Source organism: Bufo gargarizans, chromosome 1 (assembly GCF_014858855.1).
Source record: "Bufo gargarizans isolate SCDJY-AF-19 chromosome 1, ASM1485885v1, whole genome shotgun sequence".
NCBI classification, from domain to species: Eukaryota; Metazoa; Chordata; class Amphibia; order Anura; family Bufonidae; genus Bufo; species Bufo gargarizans.
This window is the reverse complement of record NC_058080.1, coordinates 179,917,588-179,931,253: the sequence shown is the minus strand read 5'-3', so window position 1 is coordinate 179,931,253 and position 13,666 is coordinate 179,917,588. Positions and strand designations below refer to the sequence as shown.

Below are 13,666 nucleotides of genomic sequence, written 5' to 3'. Positions count from 1 at the left end.
CCTTTTCCCATTGATGTGCAAGTGGGAAATGAAAGCAAGTAATACAAAACTACACAAACTATTCTGTATGAGAAAACATTGCATGGATAATCGTTGAAGAGGTTGCCACTGTGACGTGAACTTTAGGTAGCATTTTTTTGAAGCACGGGTTGATACTGTATGTAAGTATTTGTGTAAGTAACCATATGAGGTTACTATGGCCGACAATTTTAAAGGCACTTTTTTGGGGCACTGACTATCATGGTACCAGAGGAGAAATGTTTGATACATACTAATGTAACCCTAAGTATTAAGAATATTAGAGGTCACCCTAAACATAAAATGTTAGCAGTGGGAAAAATGTAGTAATGTTGCCCTATACAGTATATAAAGGGAAATAGAAGTGCAAAATACTACAATGCTATCTACAACAATATAAATATACATGACTTCAATCAATACCTTACAAGCTTTAATATATCAGACTGTACACTATGCCCTACACAGCGTTTAATAAAATTCCCTCTTTCTTGATGCATGTCTTTTATCCAGAAGCTTTAGGATAGAAGATCAGTGGAAATGTATCATTAGGAAAAGGGATCTTAATATAGATGCCCATTTAAGACTTGGTTTATACAGTAGGCTTACAGAAGGAGGACCATTAATAACTTAAAAGAATTGTTGTATGAAGACCGCTCTTTCTGAAGAAAAAGCTGGCTGTGTGTAGCAGGTCCACTTTCTGTAACCGCCATGGATCAGCTGTTATAACCTGGGTAAATGACATATTGTTTAAATCACGGTTTTATGTTTAACATTTTAAAATAATTTTTGATGACATTATTTTAAATTTTCCATGTCAATATCAAAACAAAATCCTGCAGTTTTCACATTAGCCACTAAGCCTAATAATAAGCGCTACTTCTTGGTCTGTACAGGCTGCTTTACTGCAGTTATCTGCTTATCTATAGAAAGAGGCGATATCATTACAGGCAGTATTAGAATGACAGATAAGACAACCACCATTCATAATAGGTGAATGTCAGAGCTTATCTATTCTTCCTTGTACAATGACATCTGCACAGGTCACAGAGCATGCCTAGAAAACTCTACCATAGAAGTCAATGAGGTCAGCTCCAGTCCATTGTGTCTATGTCCCATGGGGCTGCCGTAAAGCAATTGTTAACAACAGATCAGGCAGAATAAATAAATCTGAATTGGGAAAATAAAACGGATTAGAAAAAAAGGATATGTGTTTTTCTGGTTTTAATCCTTTCGCTCACAGCGCCGTACATGTATGGCACTGGAGCGATGTGGGAACATGGCACCTGCTCGCACGTGCATCATGGCCGGCAAGTCTCTGCTGTTTCATACAGCAGAGACCTGCAGCTAATTACCGTGATCGCCAATGATGCCGATCATGATAATTAAAGGCTTTAGATGCCGTGATCAAAGGAGATCACGGCATCTAAATACGCAAAAAAAAAAATACAGCGGCCAATGAGGGCATCAGTAGTTGCACTGAACACGATAAACCTCACTGACAAGGCTGATAATGTTTGTGCTGGCAGCCTGCGAGCGTCCTTCCCTCACCCCGCGCCTGTCCTGAATACCGAACAGCGCGAGAGATTTCCCCAGGGCACAGGGCAGGCAGAAGGATGCGAACGATGCCTGGCCATGTCAATCAACACTTGGAAGGCGTGACTTGAGGTGGGAAACGGAAGCCTCTAGGAGCGGAAGCAACGCGCCCCCCCGGTCCTAGAGGCTCATTGACATATTATAAAAGTTAGAATTCTACAGTAACGGGGGCACGGATAATCATTAGAATAGCAGAGTTAGGTGCAGCTGACATTAGCACATCGCTAATGTCAGCCAGTTTAATACTGAACATTCTAGTGACAGAAACCCTTTAATAAATGTGCCCCAAAGTTTCCTAGCTTTGAGGATTAGAACCTAAAATTCTAATCAATAGCCACCTGTTCTCATCCTCTCTTTATATGTAGTAGACAGCTATGATGCGACAGACTCCATCTTCCTCTTAACATTTATACGTGCTAGAAATATTAGGCAGTAAATGTAAGGAAAGAAAAGAGGTCTAGAAACCTGAAAGGCAAGCCTCACTTAGAAGCATAATGGAATGAATGTATAAGAGCAGATGCAGAGAAGTACAATATACTGGAAAGTGCCGCTTACAGGCCACAATGTACAACACAGCATTTATGATCAGTTCGCCAATGACTAACGAAGCTAATGAAAAAGCAGAAGAAAACCAGATTGGCAAGTTGCGTTCCTACCTCCAGTGACCGTTTGTTCAAGTGACCTGCAGAGTCTTATGTAATCAATGTAAGTTACCTTTCAAGGGATTGTGTCCTGTATTTAACTTTAAATTAATTAATTGTAACTTGTTAAAACTATGTAACTATGAAAAGTATTGCCAGTATAGACACGGTTTTGCAGGTAGAAAACTAATGAGTCAATAGAAATGGCATAGATTATAACAAGTAGGGGTGGGCGATATAGCCCAAAATCTATATTGCGATATAATTTGAAGCATGTGCGATATATATCACGATATAGTATTTTCTTCTGTATGTATACAAAAAAATACAAATTACAAAACTGCCATAAGACATGTCCCCGAGAGCCAGTGCCATTAGCCCCAAGGCATTTGCCATCAGACATGTCCTTGTCCCCCCAGAGCCAGTGCCATCAGCCCCATGGCATTTGCCATCATCTGCCATATGTCCCCCAGAGCCAGTGCCATCAGCCCCATGTGGCATTTGTCATCATCTGCTTGCCATATGTCCCCCAGAAGAGCCAGTGTCATCAGCCCCATGTGGCATTTGCCTGCCATATGTCCCCCAGAAGAGCCAGTGCCATCAGCCCTATGGCCATCCTTTGCAAATAGATCCCCCCGATCCTCCAGCCCCCCTTCCCCCAGAAGACTCGCTATACTTACCTTTCCTGCAGGGTGCTCGGCTAGTCGGCAGTCCGCAGGTGTTGTGTCTTCTTCCCAGCATGCATTGCAGAAACTGACGTCACACACAGCGTCAACCTGGCAACTACAGTACAGTGTGGTGTAGAGTCGGGAGCCGGAGCTCCGGCGGTGAGAAGGTTCGGGTTCGTCTATTTACTACTGCTCCTGGTCATATCGCGGTCCGGCGATATATGCGATATGGACAAAATCTGTATCGTTGCACAGATTCATATCGCATATATCGCCCACCCCTAATGACAAGTAATGCAGATGTATTCATTGTTATCTGTGTGCATGGTGTTGCTGTCATAAGGCTGTATTACACAGGCCAATATTTTGGCCGATAATCGCTAAAGAGCAATCGTATGAACACTCGTTAGCGATCATCTTGCAGTGTAATACTGCCGCCGTATTAACGAGCAAATTCAGATTTTTAATCATGCTTAAAAATCGGCAATTACATGCGGCAGATCGTGCTGTCTAATAGCCGACTGCAAACCACTAGACAGTATGGGGACGAGTGATGGCATAGCGATCGCTGGATGTAATAGAAGAGTTCTCCTCTGCGAGCTAGCTAGCGATTGCTGGGAGGGAACAATTGCTTGCTGGTCTGCCTATGTAATATAGGCTTTAGCCTTACATATGCCTCTAGCTGTACAAAAAAGATGTCATACCATGTCTGATTACATCAATTGCATTAATTCAGTTTAGGTTCAATATACCAGTGGTCCCTCCTCAAGTTACAATATCAATTTGTTCTGGGACAAGCATTATATGTTGAGTCCATTACTATGACAAACTGGTCACTGGTTCCTAAACCCCCAAAATGCCATCCCAAGATGAGAAAAAAATGTAAATTTAAGAAAACAAGACAGATAACCAAGGCTACTTTCACACTAGCATTTTGGCTTTCCGTTTGTGAGATCCGTCATGGGCTCTTACAAGCGGTCAAAAACAGATCAGTTTTGCCCTAATGCATTCTGAATGTAACAGGATCTGCTCAGAATGCATCAGTTTGCCTCCGATCAGTATCCATATGGCTCTGGAGGTGGACACCAAAGGGCTGCCTGCAGCGTTTTGCTGTCCGCTTGACGAAACTGAGCCAAACGGATGCAAGTCAATGGGGACGGATCAATTTTCTCTGACACAATCTGGCACAACAGAAAACTGATCCGTCTCCCATTGACTTTCAATGGAGTTCATGACCGTCTTGGCTACGTTACAGATAATACAAACAGATCCGTTCATGGCGGATACATAGGGTTGTATTATTGTAACGGATCGCCCAAAACGAGAGTGTGAAAGTTGCTCAAGTCAGACAAAGCAAGTCCTAACATATGAGAGTGAGAGATAGAAGTTGGAGACTGTAAATCACTTTCTATGAGAAAGACAGGAGTTTCTTCAGGGTCCTGTATAGCACAACAGTGTGCCAGGAAAATAAAATGTCACCTGGTGCCCAAAGGGGATGCTCATCCTCCGCACAGACAGTAGGCAGTACAGGACATGTAGTACCGCCCTGTACTGTAAAGACTAGATACTAAACAACCAGTATAGGTGTTTTACCAGTGTAATGGCCACATTGATTGGATGGATCGGAGGCATGTTGAGTCCACTGCAGTTTGAACGGAGTCTGACTATTAAAGGGTCTGGGCTGTATTAATCTCAGAATTTTGCCATTCGTTTCTAGGCTTTTATTTATTTTTTTTAAACGTAAATTTATAAAAAAAAAACAACCTATCCTATTGATTCCAAAAATACACAGCACACCTCTAGGCGCTAAGAGCTTTAAAATGCAGTTTGAACAACGTCTGTATGTTCAGCGGTTTGGGCTGTATTAATTGCAGAATTCTGCCATTCATTTCTATGGGAAATTTGTTTATTTTTAAACGCAAATTTATTAAAAACTAGAAATCTGATCGACTTGGGCAATTCCATGGAAATGTCAACCCCATCACACAAAAATTAAATTGTATTTAAAAACACAATATGTGTGTAATATTAGGCTACTTTCACACTTGCGGCAGTGTGATCCGGCAGGCAGTTCCGTCGTCGGGCAGTTCCGTCGCCACTGACTGAAAGCATTTGTGAGACAAATGCATTGCAAGGATGGATCCGTCTCTCCGCTTGTCATGGGGACCGACGGATCCGTCTTGTACATTTTTTCACATTTTTACCGATCTGCGCATGCTGGAACGATGGATCCGGCATTCTGAATGCCGCATCCGGCGCTAATACATTCCTATGGGAAAAAATGTTGGATCCGGCGTTCAGGCAAGTCTTCATTTTTTTTCGCCGGAGAGAAAACCGTAGCATGCTGCGGTTTTCTCTTTTGCCTGATCAGTCAAAACGACTGAAAACATCCTGATGCAAACTGAACGGATTACTCTCCATTCAGAATGCATGGGGATAAAACTGATCAGTTCTTTTCCGGTATAGAGCCCCTGTGACGGAACTCTATGCCGGAAGAGAAAAAGGCTAGTGTGAAAGTACCCTTAATGTACACAATCTAAAGTTTAAGGAAATATTGTTTTGTAACTTTTAAAAAAGGCACCTTGATGTAGCAACATTGTAAACCAAGATGGCCGATTTGCTTGCACAGATGGTGCGTTCTTTGTCAAGTTTGTGATGCCATCAAGTAAGCCAGGATGTTGTGACATTTGTTTGGTTAGTGCAGTCACTTGTAGCATGCATTAGAGATTTGATATTAATAGATAGAGACTTTCCACCATGTTTACAAGTCATCCACTAGCTGTTTAAAGATTGTGTGCATGAGCATGTGATTCCCTCACGATAACTGAGATTTTTCTTGCTATACGGGTCAGTATTTTATACAGGTCAGTAAAAAGTTTTGTGCAAAGCACTACCTTTACCAGGATTATTACTGTAAAAAGTCACACATTTTCACATGTTATTAGGACAGATCTGGCACTGTGACGGAATCACCTGAATGTCCATAAGGCTATTTTATGCTAACTAGAGTGGTAGTATAGGTCTATGTAGCATCCAATTTATTTGATGTCTTTGGGGTTGTAGCAACTTGTGAGAAAGATGTGCAAAACTGATGCTGAGAGACGACGTGAAAGTCGACAAAGACAAAAAGATGCAGGCCTGCATGAAGCAATGAAAGAAAAGGATCGGAAGCAAGACAAGCGGACAGCAATGACACCAAGACAACTTAAGAAATTCAACAAACAACATATTATTGCTCAAAGAATATACAGAGACAAGCAGAAGACAGTTCACAAGATAAAGCTTCTACATCTACAGCAGTTGCAGATACTCCATGCAGTCATGAATATGCTTTACCTTCATCATTTCCGTACAATAGTAGGCAATGTCTTGGGAAAGCACTTAATGGAGTTGTCCGGGTTCAGAGCTGAACCCGGACATACACTTATTTTCACCTAGACAGCCCCCCTTAGGCTAGCATCGGAGCATCTCATGCTCCAATGCGCTCCCGTACCCTGCTCTTTTGTTTTCAATAACACACTGCTGGGCGGAAACTGTGTTCCGTGACGTCACCGGCTCTGAGGGGCTGTTTTACTGGCTAGGGCAGAGCTAAATCCCGCCCATCAGTGCCGGTGATGTCACCGGGGTTCCTGGCAGCCCCATGGAGAGCCTGGTATGTCACCGGATCGCCAAAAAAAGCCTTTGCCCCGCGCAATTTAGCGCAGGGCAAAGGAGAGCATCGGAGCATGAACTGCTCCAATGCTCATGTCAGGGGGGCTGCCGGGGAATGGAGGTATGTCCGGGTTCAGCTCTGAACCCGGACAACCCCTTTAAGTCCACGGAAAATCATAAAAGTTGTACAATGCCTCAGTGATCAGTTTCCCTCTCCATCCCAATCTTTAAGTCCCAGAGCAAGTAATCAGCAGGTCAATGCTGTTGGGGAAGAGTTCTACAACAGCGATATCAGTTGGATGTCACCTGGTTTAAAGGACTACATCATTGTTTAATGTTGGTAGTTTCGTGCTCTGTACATACTATGGGAAAAATTAAAACAATCATACGTTGGACAAATTAGTTCAGTGTCACCAACAGACTCCCAATTTGAAGTTCTCAACTTGAGAAAGAATGATGAAGCAGGCCAGATTTTTGTGTTCCCAGAAAAAGAAAATCAATGCTGGTTTGATGAACATGATGTTATACATATACCGCAGCCAACTTTAAAGTTGTCCTCTGACAGAATTAAATATGTATTTCCGAACTCCGTTAATGCAGAATGAGTGCTGCTTGTATAAAAGAAAATTATAAGCTTTTAAATATTCATTAAAGAAAATTTTAGTTGAATAAAATCTTTCATTACACTGTGAAGGACAACTGGTGATTCCGTCACAGTGCTGAAATCGATGGTAAGCTATGGTGTATAACAAAGTGAGAAAAATGATATCTGCTACTAGGCTATATACTGAGTAATGTATAACATATATAACTGCATATAAAATGCATATAGCATATACTTTAGTAGCAGACTTATTTACCGACAAATGTGGAAGCACATACTTAAATAGTGATTCCGTCACAAATGGAATTGCCCACTTCAAAAATACACAGCACACCTCTCACTGCGGGGGCTTCAAAACACAGTTTGAGTGGAGTCTGAATGTTAAGCGGTTTGGGGTGTATTAATTGTAGACTTCTGGAGAAAAATAAAAAATAAGAAGATGAGGCCCTGCTCTGGCGATGGATCCACAAAAGTTAAGTAGTGGTGCCGGCCTCAACATAAGTTCAGGCATATCCACCGCCGTTTCTAAATGTACAACAGCTTCCTAGCTGCCTTACATTTAGACCATTTTCTATGCCTAAAGGACGTTTGCGTGTCAATCTGCGCCAGAAATACGCCTAATATAATTACATCTTTGAAATGAGGGGTCTCATGGCTACACCAGTATTTTCTGGTGGTGACAGATTCTTCCTAATAGTTACTATCTGAATTGCAGATGATTTGCAGAATATACAAGGACAAGCATCACTGTTTTTTACTTTACAGTTGTCAGCTTTCTGGGACAGTTTAATGGCCTTACTGTCAATGTAATTCCAGAACTGTAAATTAAAAATGACAAACAGGAGATATGAAAATGGGAAAACATGCAGTGATGGAAATTCACTACAGAGTAACCAATTAAGTACTGTGCTAGTCACTCACAAAAACGGAGCACGCACAGAAACTTGCAGGAGTCCCATCGGAAAATAGAAAATAAAGATAATGTACTCCAAGTCTGATTTCATCATCCACTTGATAACTCTAAGGTAACTACAAGCGAGTAAATCGGAACCATATGAAACAGCATGATAGGCCATTCCCCCACCGCCTCTGTATTCCGCTATTAGCAATGAACAAGCTATTTACAGGCAACAGCTATAAGAACACCACAAAATGACTATTAAAAGGGATTGCTTGTTTTATACAGCCCCTTGTTCTATGCCCTAAGAGAGGTAGGCCACCTGTCCTGGGATCCCTGTATTACCTAAAGCTAAACCCACATATCTAGAGGTCTATAGATGCCCATGACAATAATGGCTACGTACTGATTTCAATGGTAGCATTTAGAGAATCTCAACATTGGAAAGCTGCAGTTTAAACTTCTTGTATTCATTTTTGGTATATTAAAGAAAGAGTATCGGCTCATGCCCAGGCTTTGGCAACAGGTTGGTGGTTGACAAAAGCTTGGGATGGCCCAAAACACCTCCTTCATTACGTAGGGGGCAGCATGCAAAGATCTGGATATCCTTGAAACTACATTGTATGGGTTTGTCATCTCCATGATGACTGCATGAATGACAACCATCTGCTAAGTTTTTCTCTTATAATGATTTCAACTGGTTCAACATGAGCGCCCTCATCTTCCCTGCAGCACAGTCATTCCTTTACACTAAACCCATCTAAGGCTACTTTCACACTCGCGTTTGGTGCGGATCCGTCATAGATCTGCACAGACGCATCCATTCAGATAATACAACCGCATGCATCCATTCAGAATGGATCCGTTTGTATTATCTGTAACATAGTGTGGTAAGAGCCTCAGAGTAGGTCAGTCTGGGGAGGGAGAGCGAGACTGGTTTGTGAAGCAGAGGCTCTGTGTGTGGTCTCAGTCAGGAGGACTTTAAATAGCCTGAGGTTTGGAGGACCTAGCGACACCTAGAGAACGAGGGTTGCACGCCCAGCGTCTGGAGGACTACTGGGCCACACTCCCCCAAAAGGTACTGGAGTTGCCACAGCCTTGAGGCTACAGTATTAATGTTGGCTGAGGAAAGCCGCATATGTTGTCCATGTGTGAACTGAGCTCTATCATGGAGGTAGGGACGTATTGTGTTTAGGTAGCGCCTAGACGGGCAGGAGTTTATTTGTGTTTTAAGTGTTGGCAGTGCGGGAACCTCACCCCAGCCAGTGATGTATAACTGGACTATCCTTTATAAGAAGACTGTGAAAATAAATGCACAGTTTGGACATGAAAATCCGTTGTCTGGTGAGATATCTGTGAGTGTGACCCCCTGAAAAGAGACGATTCCTTACATATGGTGTCTGATGCGGGCAAGTTGTCCATGAGAGAAGGGCAACAGTCGGTTGCTACGGGCAACAACAAGAGAAAGAGCAGGTGCTGCTGAATCCTGCTGTGCTGGAGTTTAAAGAGCCGGAAGCCTGTTTATTCGGTGGAGCAAGGGCTGCTTATGCTATTGTGGACTATTTTTGCTGTGGTGCAGAGATTTAAAGGGCCAGAAGCCCAGAAAAGAGACTGACCTGTTTGAAAAAAAAAAGGTTTTTCTCCTTTTGCTGTGTTGCTAGAGAGGACTATCTGTTGCTATGGGGTGGATGGAGGATTTCACAAAGGAGCTGATGCGGGCCAATGTGAAGGCTAGCCAAAGGCAAATGATGTGGCAACAAGAGCAGGAAAAGCTCATGTGCGGGTTGGACGTTGGAGAAACCAAGAGACGTCCTAACCCAAGGCGTTTCCCATGGTAACCGCTGTGCGGAGGAACTGGGCAGTGACCTCATGACTAGGAGCCAAGAACTGCAGGTTCTCGGGATGCGGTTGGATGCAGAGGTGGTGTATGCCGTTGCCAAAGACAACCGACGGGAAGAGAGTGAGATGGAGAGCAGTGCGGCTCTCAAGAGTTCAAGTGTTTTCTGCCAAGGTGTACAGAGTCCTAGAGAGGATATGCGAAGATGCCGTAATGCTGTTGCTAAGAGAAACCAACCTCGACAGCATGCAGCTGTCCGGCAACAGAGAGAGTGCTGCTGGAGATGTCGCCAAGTGGGAAGGTGTGCACCTGGTTGTCCTATGACCAGGAATCCAAGATGGGAGGTTCCCAACATCCTGGAAAAGGATGATGTCTACTGTGGAGATGGACGTATCGCACGTGAGAGGGACGAACCCGAGGCGACAATGACTAAGATCGTTCCTGTAATTGCTGGTATAGCAGCCCACGTGACAGTGAGCACGGCTCTGGAGGTTGGGCATGTGACTGACCGGGGCCCTGGTACCTCAGAGACCGTGAACTGTGGTGTGAGCTGGCGGCAGTTGCTATATGCTGGGCCAGGAGGTGTTGAGACACTGGGACTAGAGACTGCGCCGAAAATGTGCAATATTGTGGTGAATGGCAGTTCAGTCCAGGCGTTGTTGGACGCAGGGTGCCAGATGAGCCGGGTACATGCCAGCTTGGGACTATGTGCGGAACAATCATGCGGATAGTAAGGACTATCTGGTGGCTCTCACTGAGTGTGAGACTCCAGTGGGAACTGGAACTTATACGTTTGGGGGTTGCAAACAAGATTGCGCATGATGTAGTTTTGGGCCGTGATTTCCCCTTGTTTTGGGAGTTGTGGCGTAATGGTGACACTTCTGCAGAGAGTGCAAAAACTTCTGCAGAACTTGTACCTGTCCCTTTAAGGGAAAGGACCATTGAAAACAGTGATGTAGTTGAAGTGAAAAATGAAAATGTGAAGTCATGTGAAGTATATGATGCCTTAGGCGAAAAGTGCCCCTTCCTGGTAAAAATATATGTGATACAAAAATGCTGGTTAATGTTGTGAGCCCAGAAGGTGCACCACACGTACCAGGGGTGGATATGCAGTACCCACGGGGTTTTATGGTTGCTGGGGAAGTGGCCAATGGGGGGATTAGCGCATCGGTGCCCCTAGAGGTCAGAACTGATAATGACACAAGTAATATAGGTGACACATGTGCCGTAGCCGATAGCAACTCAGAGAAAGAAGCTACCCAGTCAAGGTCTTGCGAAATTAAAGTAGTTGCTAGCAGTGACCAGACAATATACCTGACGTGGCGAGGGTTAAGTGGGGAGACGTCAGCCTAATGACTGAGACCAATAACCAGGCAGTGGTAGATTACCAGACGTGTCAGTACAGCTGCAATCAGAAATAGATGAGTGAGCTGAAGGATCTACTGCCTGATATCCAGGTGAAGAGTAAAGGCTCCAAATAAGCACAGAAAACTGAGGTAGACATGGACAATGTGCTTAAAGAGACTCTGGGTAGAACCCCCACAGGGTGTCCAAAAGAGAATGGTGGTACGCCTACATCTGCTGCTGCTGCAGCAGAGCAAAGCAGGGAGCAGCTGGAACAGGAGGCCAAAAAGCGGGGCGCTTCCATCACGTTTGTGCGCAAAACCAAGAACAAACTTCAGCGACAATTGGATGATCTGATGGTGGACCTGGACCACCAGAGGCAAATTACGTCTCATATAGATAAATACGGCTCGGCCCGATATGCCGAAGAATATGACCGAGATGAGGCTGATGCTCGGGAGATGGAGACCAAGGCCCTCTCCTTGGTTAGGGCCCTTGAAGAAGCGCTTGAGGAGCAAGGTGAATGTGAGAGGCTGAATAAGCAACCCAGAGCAGAGATGGAGGATCTCATGAGCTCAAAGGATGACGTCGGGAAGAACATCTATGAGTTGGAGAAGACTAAGCTTGACTGGTTAGAGGCAAGAGCTTCTCAAGATGACAGGTTGGCTCGATCAAAGGAAAATGAGAAACCCGAAGAGGAGCAGCCTTTGAAAAATGCCAAGAAGTCAGAATGGGCCTGAAGATGGCGGTACTGCACTGCCGGCCGAGGCAGAGAAGATGGAAGAAGTTTCTTCTGAACAAGTTGATGAAGCTGATGTGGAGGCAGAAGCCAAGAGACTCATGGCAATGGGTAGCCAGGACCGGGTCATGAAAGATGTCCCCTCTGCCGTCAATGCCTTCCAGAAAGGGAAGAAATATGAGGAGACAGACGGCCAGTATACAGATGTTGTCTACTACTGTGAGATGGCTCTCCTAGAGCCTGCCCGAAAGGAGAATATCATCCGGGGTGACACTCTGGATGGAATGCCAGAAGATGAAGAGTCTGATGAGGACCCTGGTGTCTCCAGTACCTCCAACCTTGATAAGAAAGAGGAGGAGGGGTTAAGAATGAAAGTATATGATGCTGTGTCCGAGGAGGATGAGAAAGCTAACAGAGTGAAGGAAGACTCCAAAGGAGACTCAAAGGCTGAAGAAGCTAAGGCTGATGAGTTGGAGTGGGAGATATCCTCAGATGTTCCAGAGACCAAGGATAAGGCTGAAGAGGGGTCTGCCAAAGTGGGGAGAGCCACTGAAGAAATAGAGGACTCTGAAACTGAATCCAAACCTGAGCTAAACCCTGTGGGGAGGTAAAGAAAAAAGAAAAGTGTTATCTGTTGATAGAAGAGAGAAACAAAGCGAGTGTGACCAGGTGACACCAGAGCGGCTAAAGGGTGGTATTAAACTGACCAGCCGGATCTCCAACAAAAGGAGGAGGCGGGAGCTCCTCATAGAAAACACGGCTGTAAAGATTGTGGAAGTTAGAGGTCATGGACCTAAGAAGAAATCTGGAAAAGGAGCAAGCCAGAAAGCTAAGAAAAAGTTCTCCAGCAAAGAGGAGAAGGAGGAGTCCATTAGACACTGTCTGCTAGGTAGAAAGTCAGTGTTTATGAAAAACCGAGCTCTGCTAGCCTGGGGGTGGCAGAATAGAGAGAAATATGTGACACTGACCACATCTTCCAGAGGGCATGGTACGATGTGGGAAAATCCCCAGACCTCCGATCTGAAGAAGAGGGGGTGGGGGATATGTGGTAATGTGAACAGTGCTGGAAGGTGTGTTGTCCTACTTCAGGTATCTCAGATATGTGAGACAGATAAAATCCAGAGAGTGGCAGTAGTCTCAGCAAAGCATAGTTTGCTGAGACATTTTTGTATACATTTTCTGGGCTGGATTTTACTTGGACTGGTAGCTAGGCTTGGTAAAGGGAGTTCCCAGTCCACACCCTTCCAGTATGGTTTTTCCTTTGTACCTGAGGTGATCGCAGGTGAGGCCTGCTGTAATCAGGCTTGCATAAAGCGCCTCAGAGTAGGTCAGTCTGAGGAGGGAGAGCGAGACTGTTTTGTGAAGCAGAGGCTCTGTGTGTGGTCTCAGTCAGGAGGACTGAGGGGCCACAAGGCTTTAAATAGCCTGAGGTTTGGAGGACCTAGTGACACCTAGAGAACGAGGGTTGCACGCCCAGCGTCTGGAGGAATACTGGGCCACACTCCCCCAAAAAGGTACTGGAGTTGCCACAGCCTTGAGGCTGCAGTATTGATGTTGGCTGAGGAAAGCTGCATATGTTGTCCATGTGTGAACTGAGCTCTATGAGTGAGGTAGGGACGTATTGTGTTTAGGCAGCGCCTAGATGGGCAGGAGTTTATTTGTGTTTTAAG

At 44.6% G+C, this 13,666-nt stretch overlaps 1 protein-coding gene across 2 annotated transcripts in view; it reads right to left on the bottom strand.

Moving 5' to 3' along the window:
* GATB (glutamyl-tRNA amidotransferase subunit B) overlaps positions 1-13,666 on the bottom strand; it is a 187,374-nt gene that overhangs the window by 74,750 nt on the left and 98,958 nt on the right. The window lies entirely within an intron of this gene.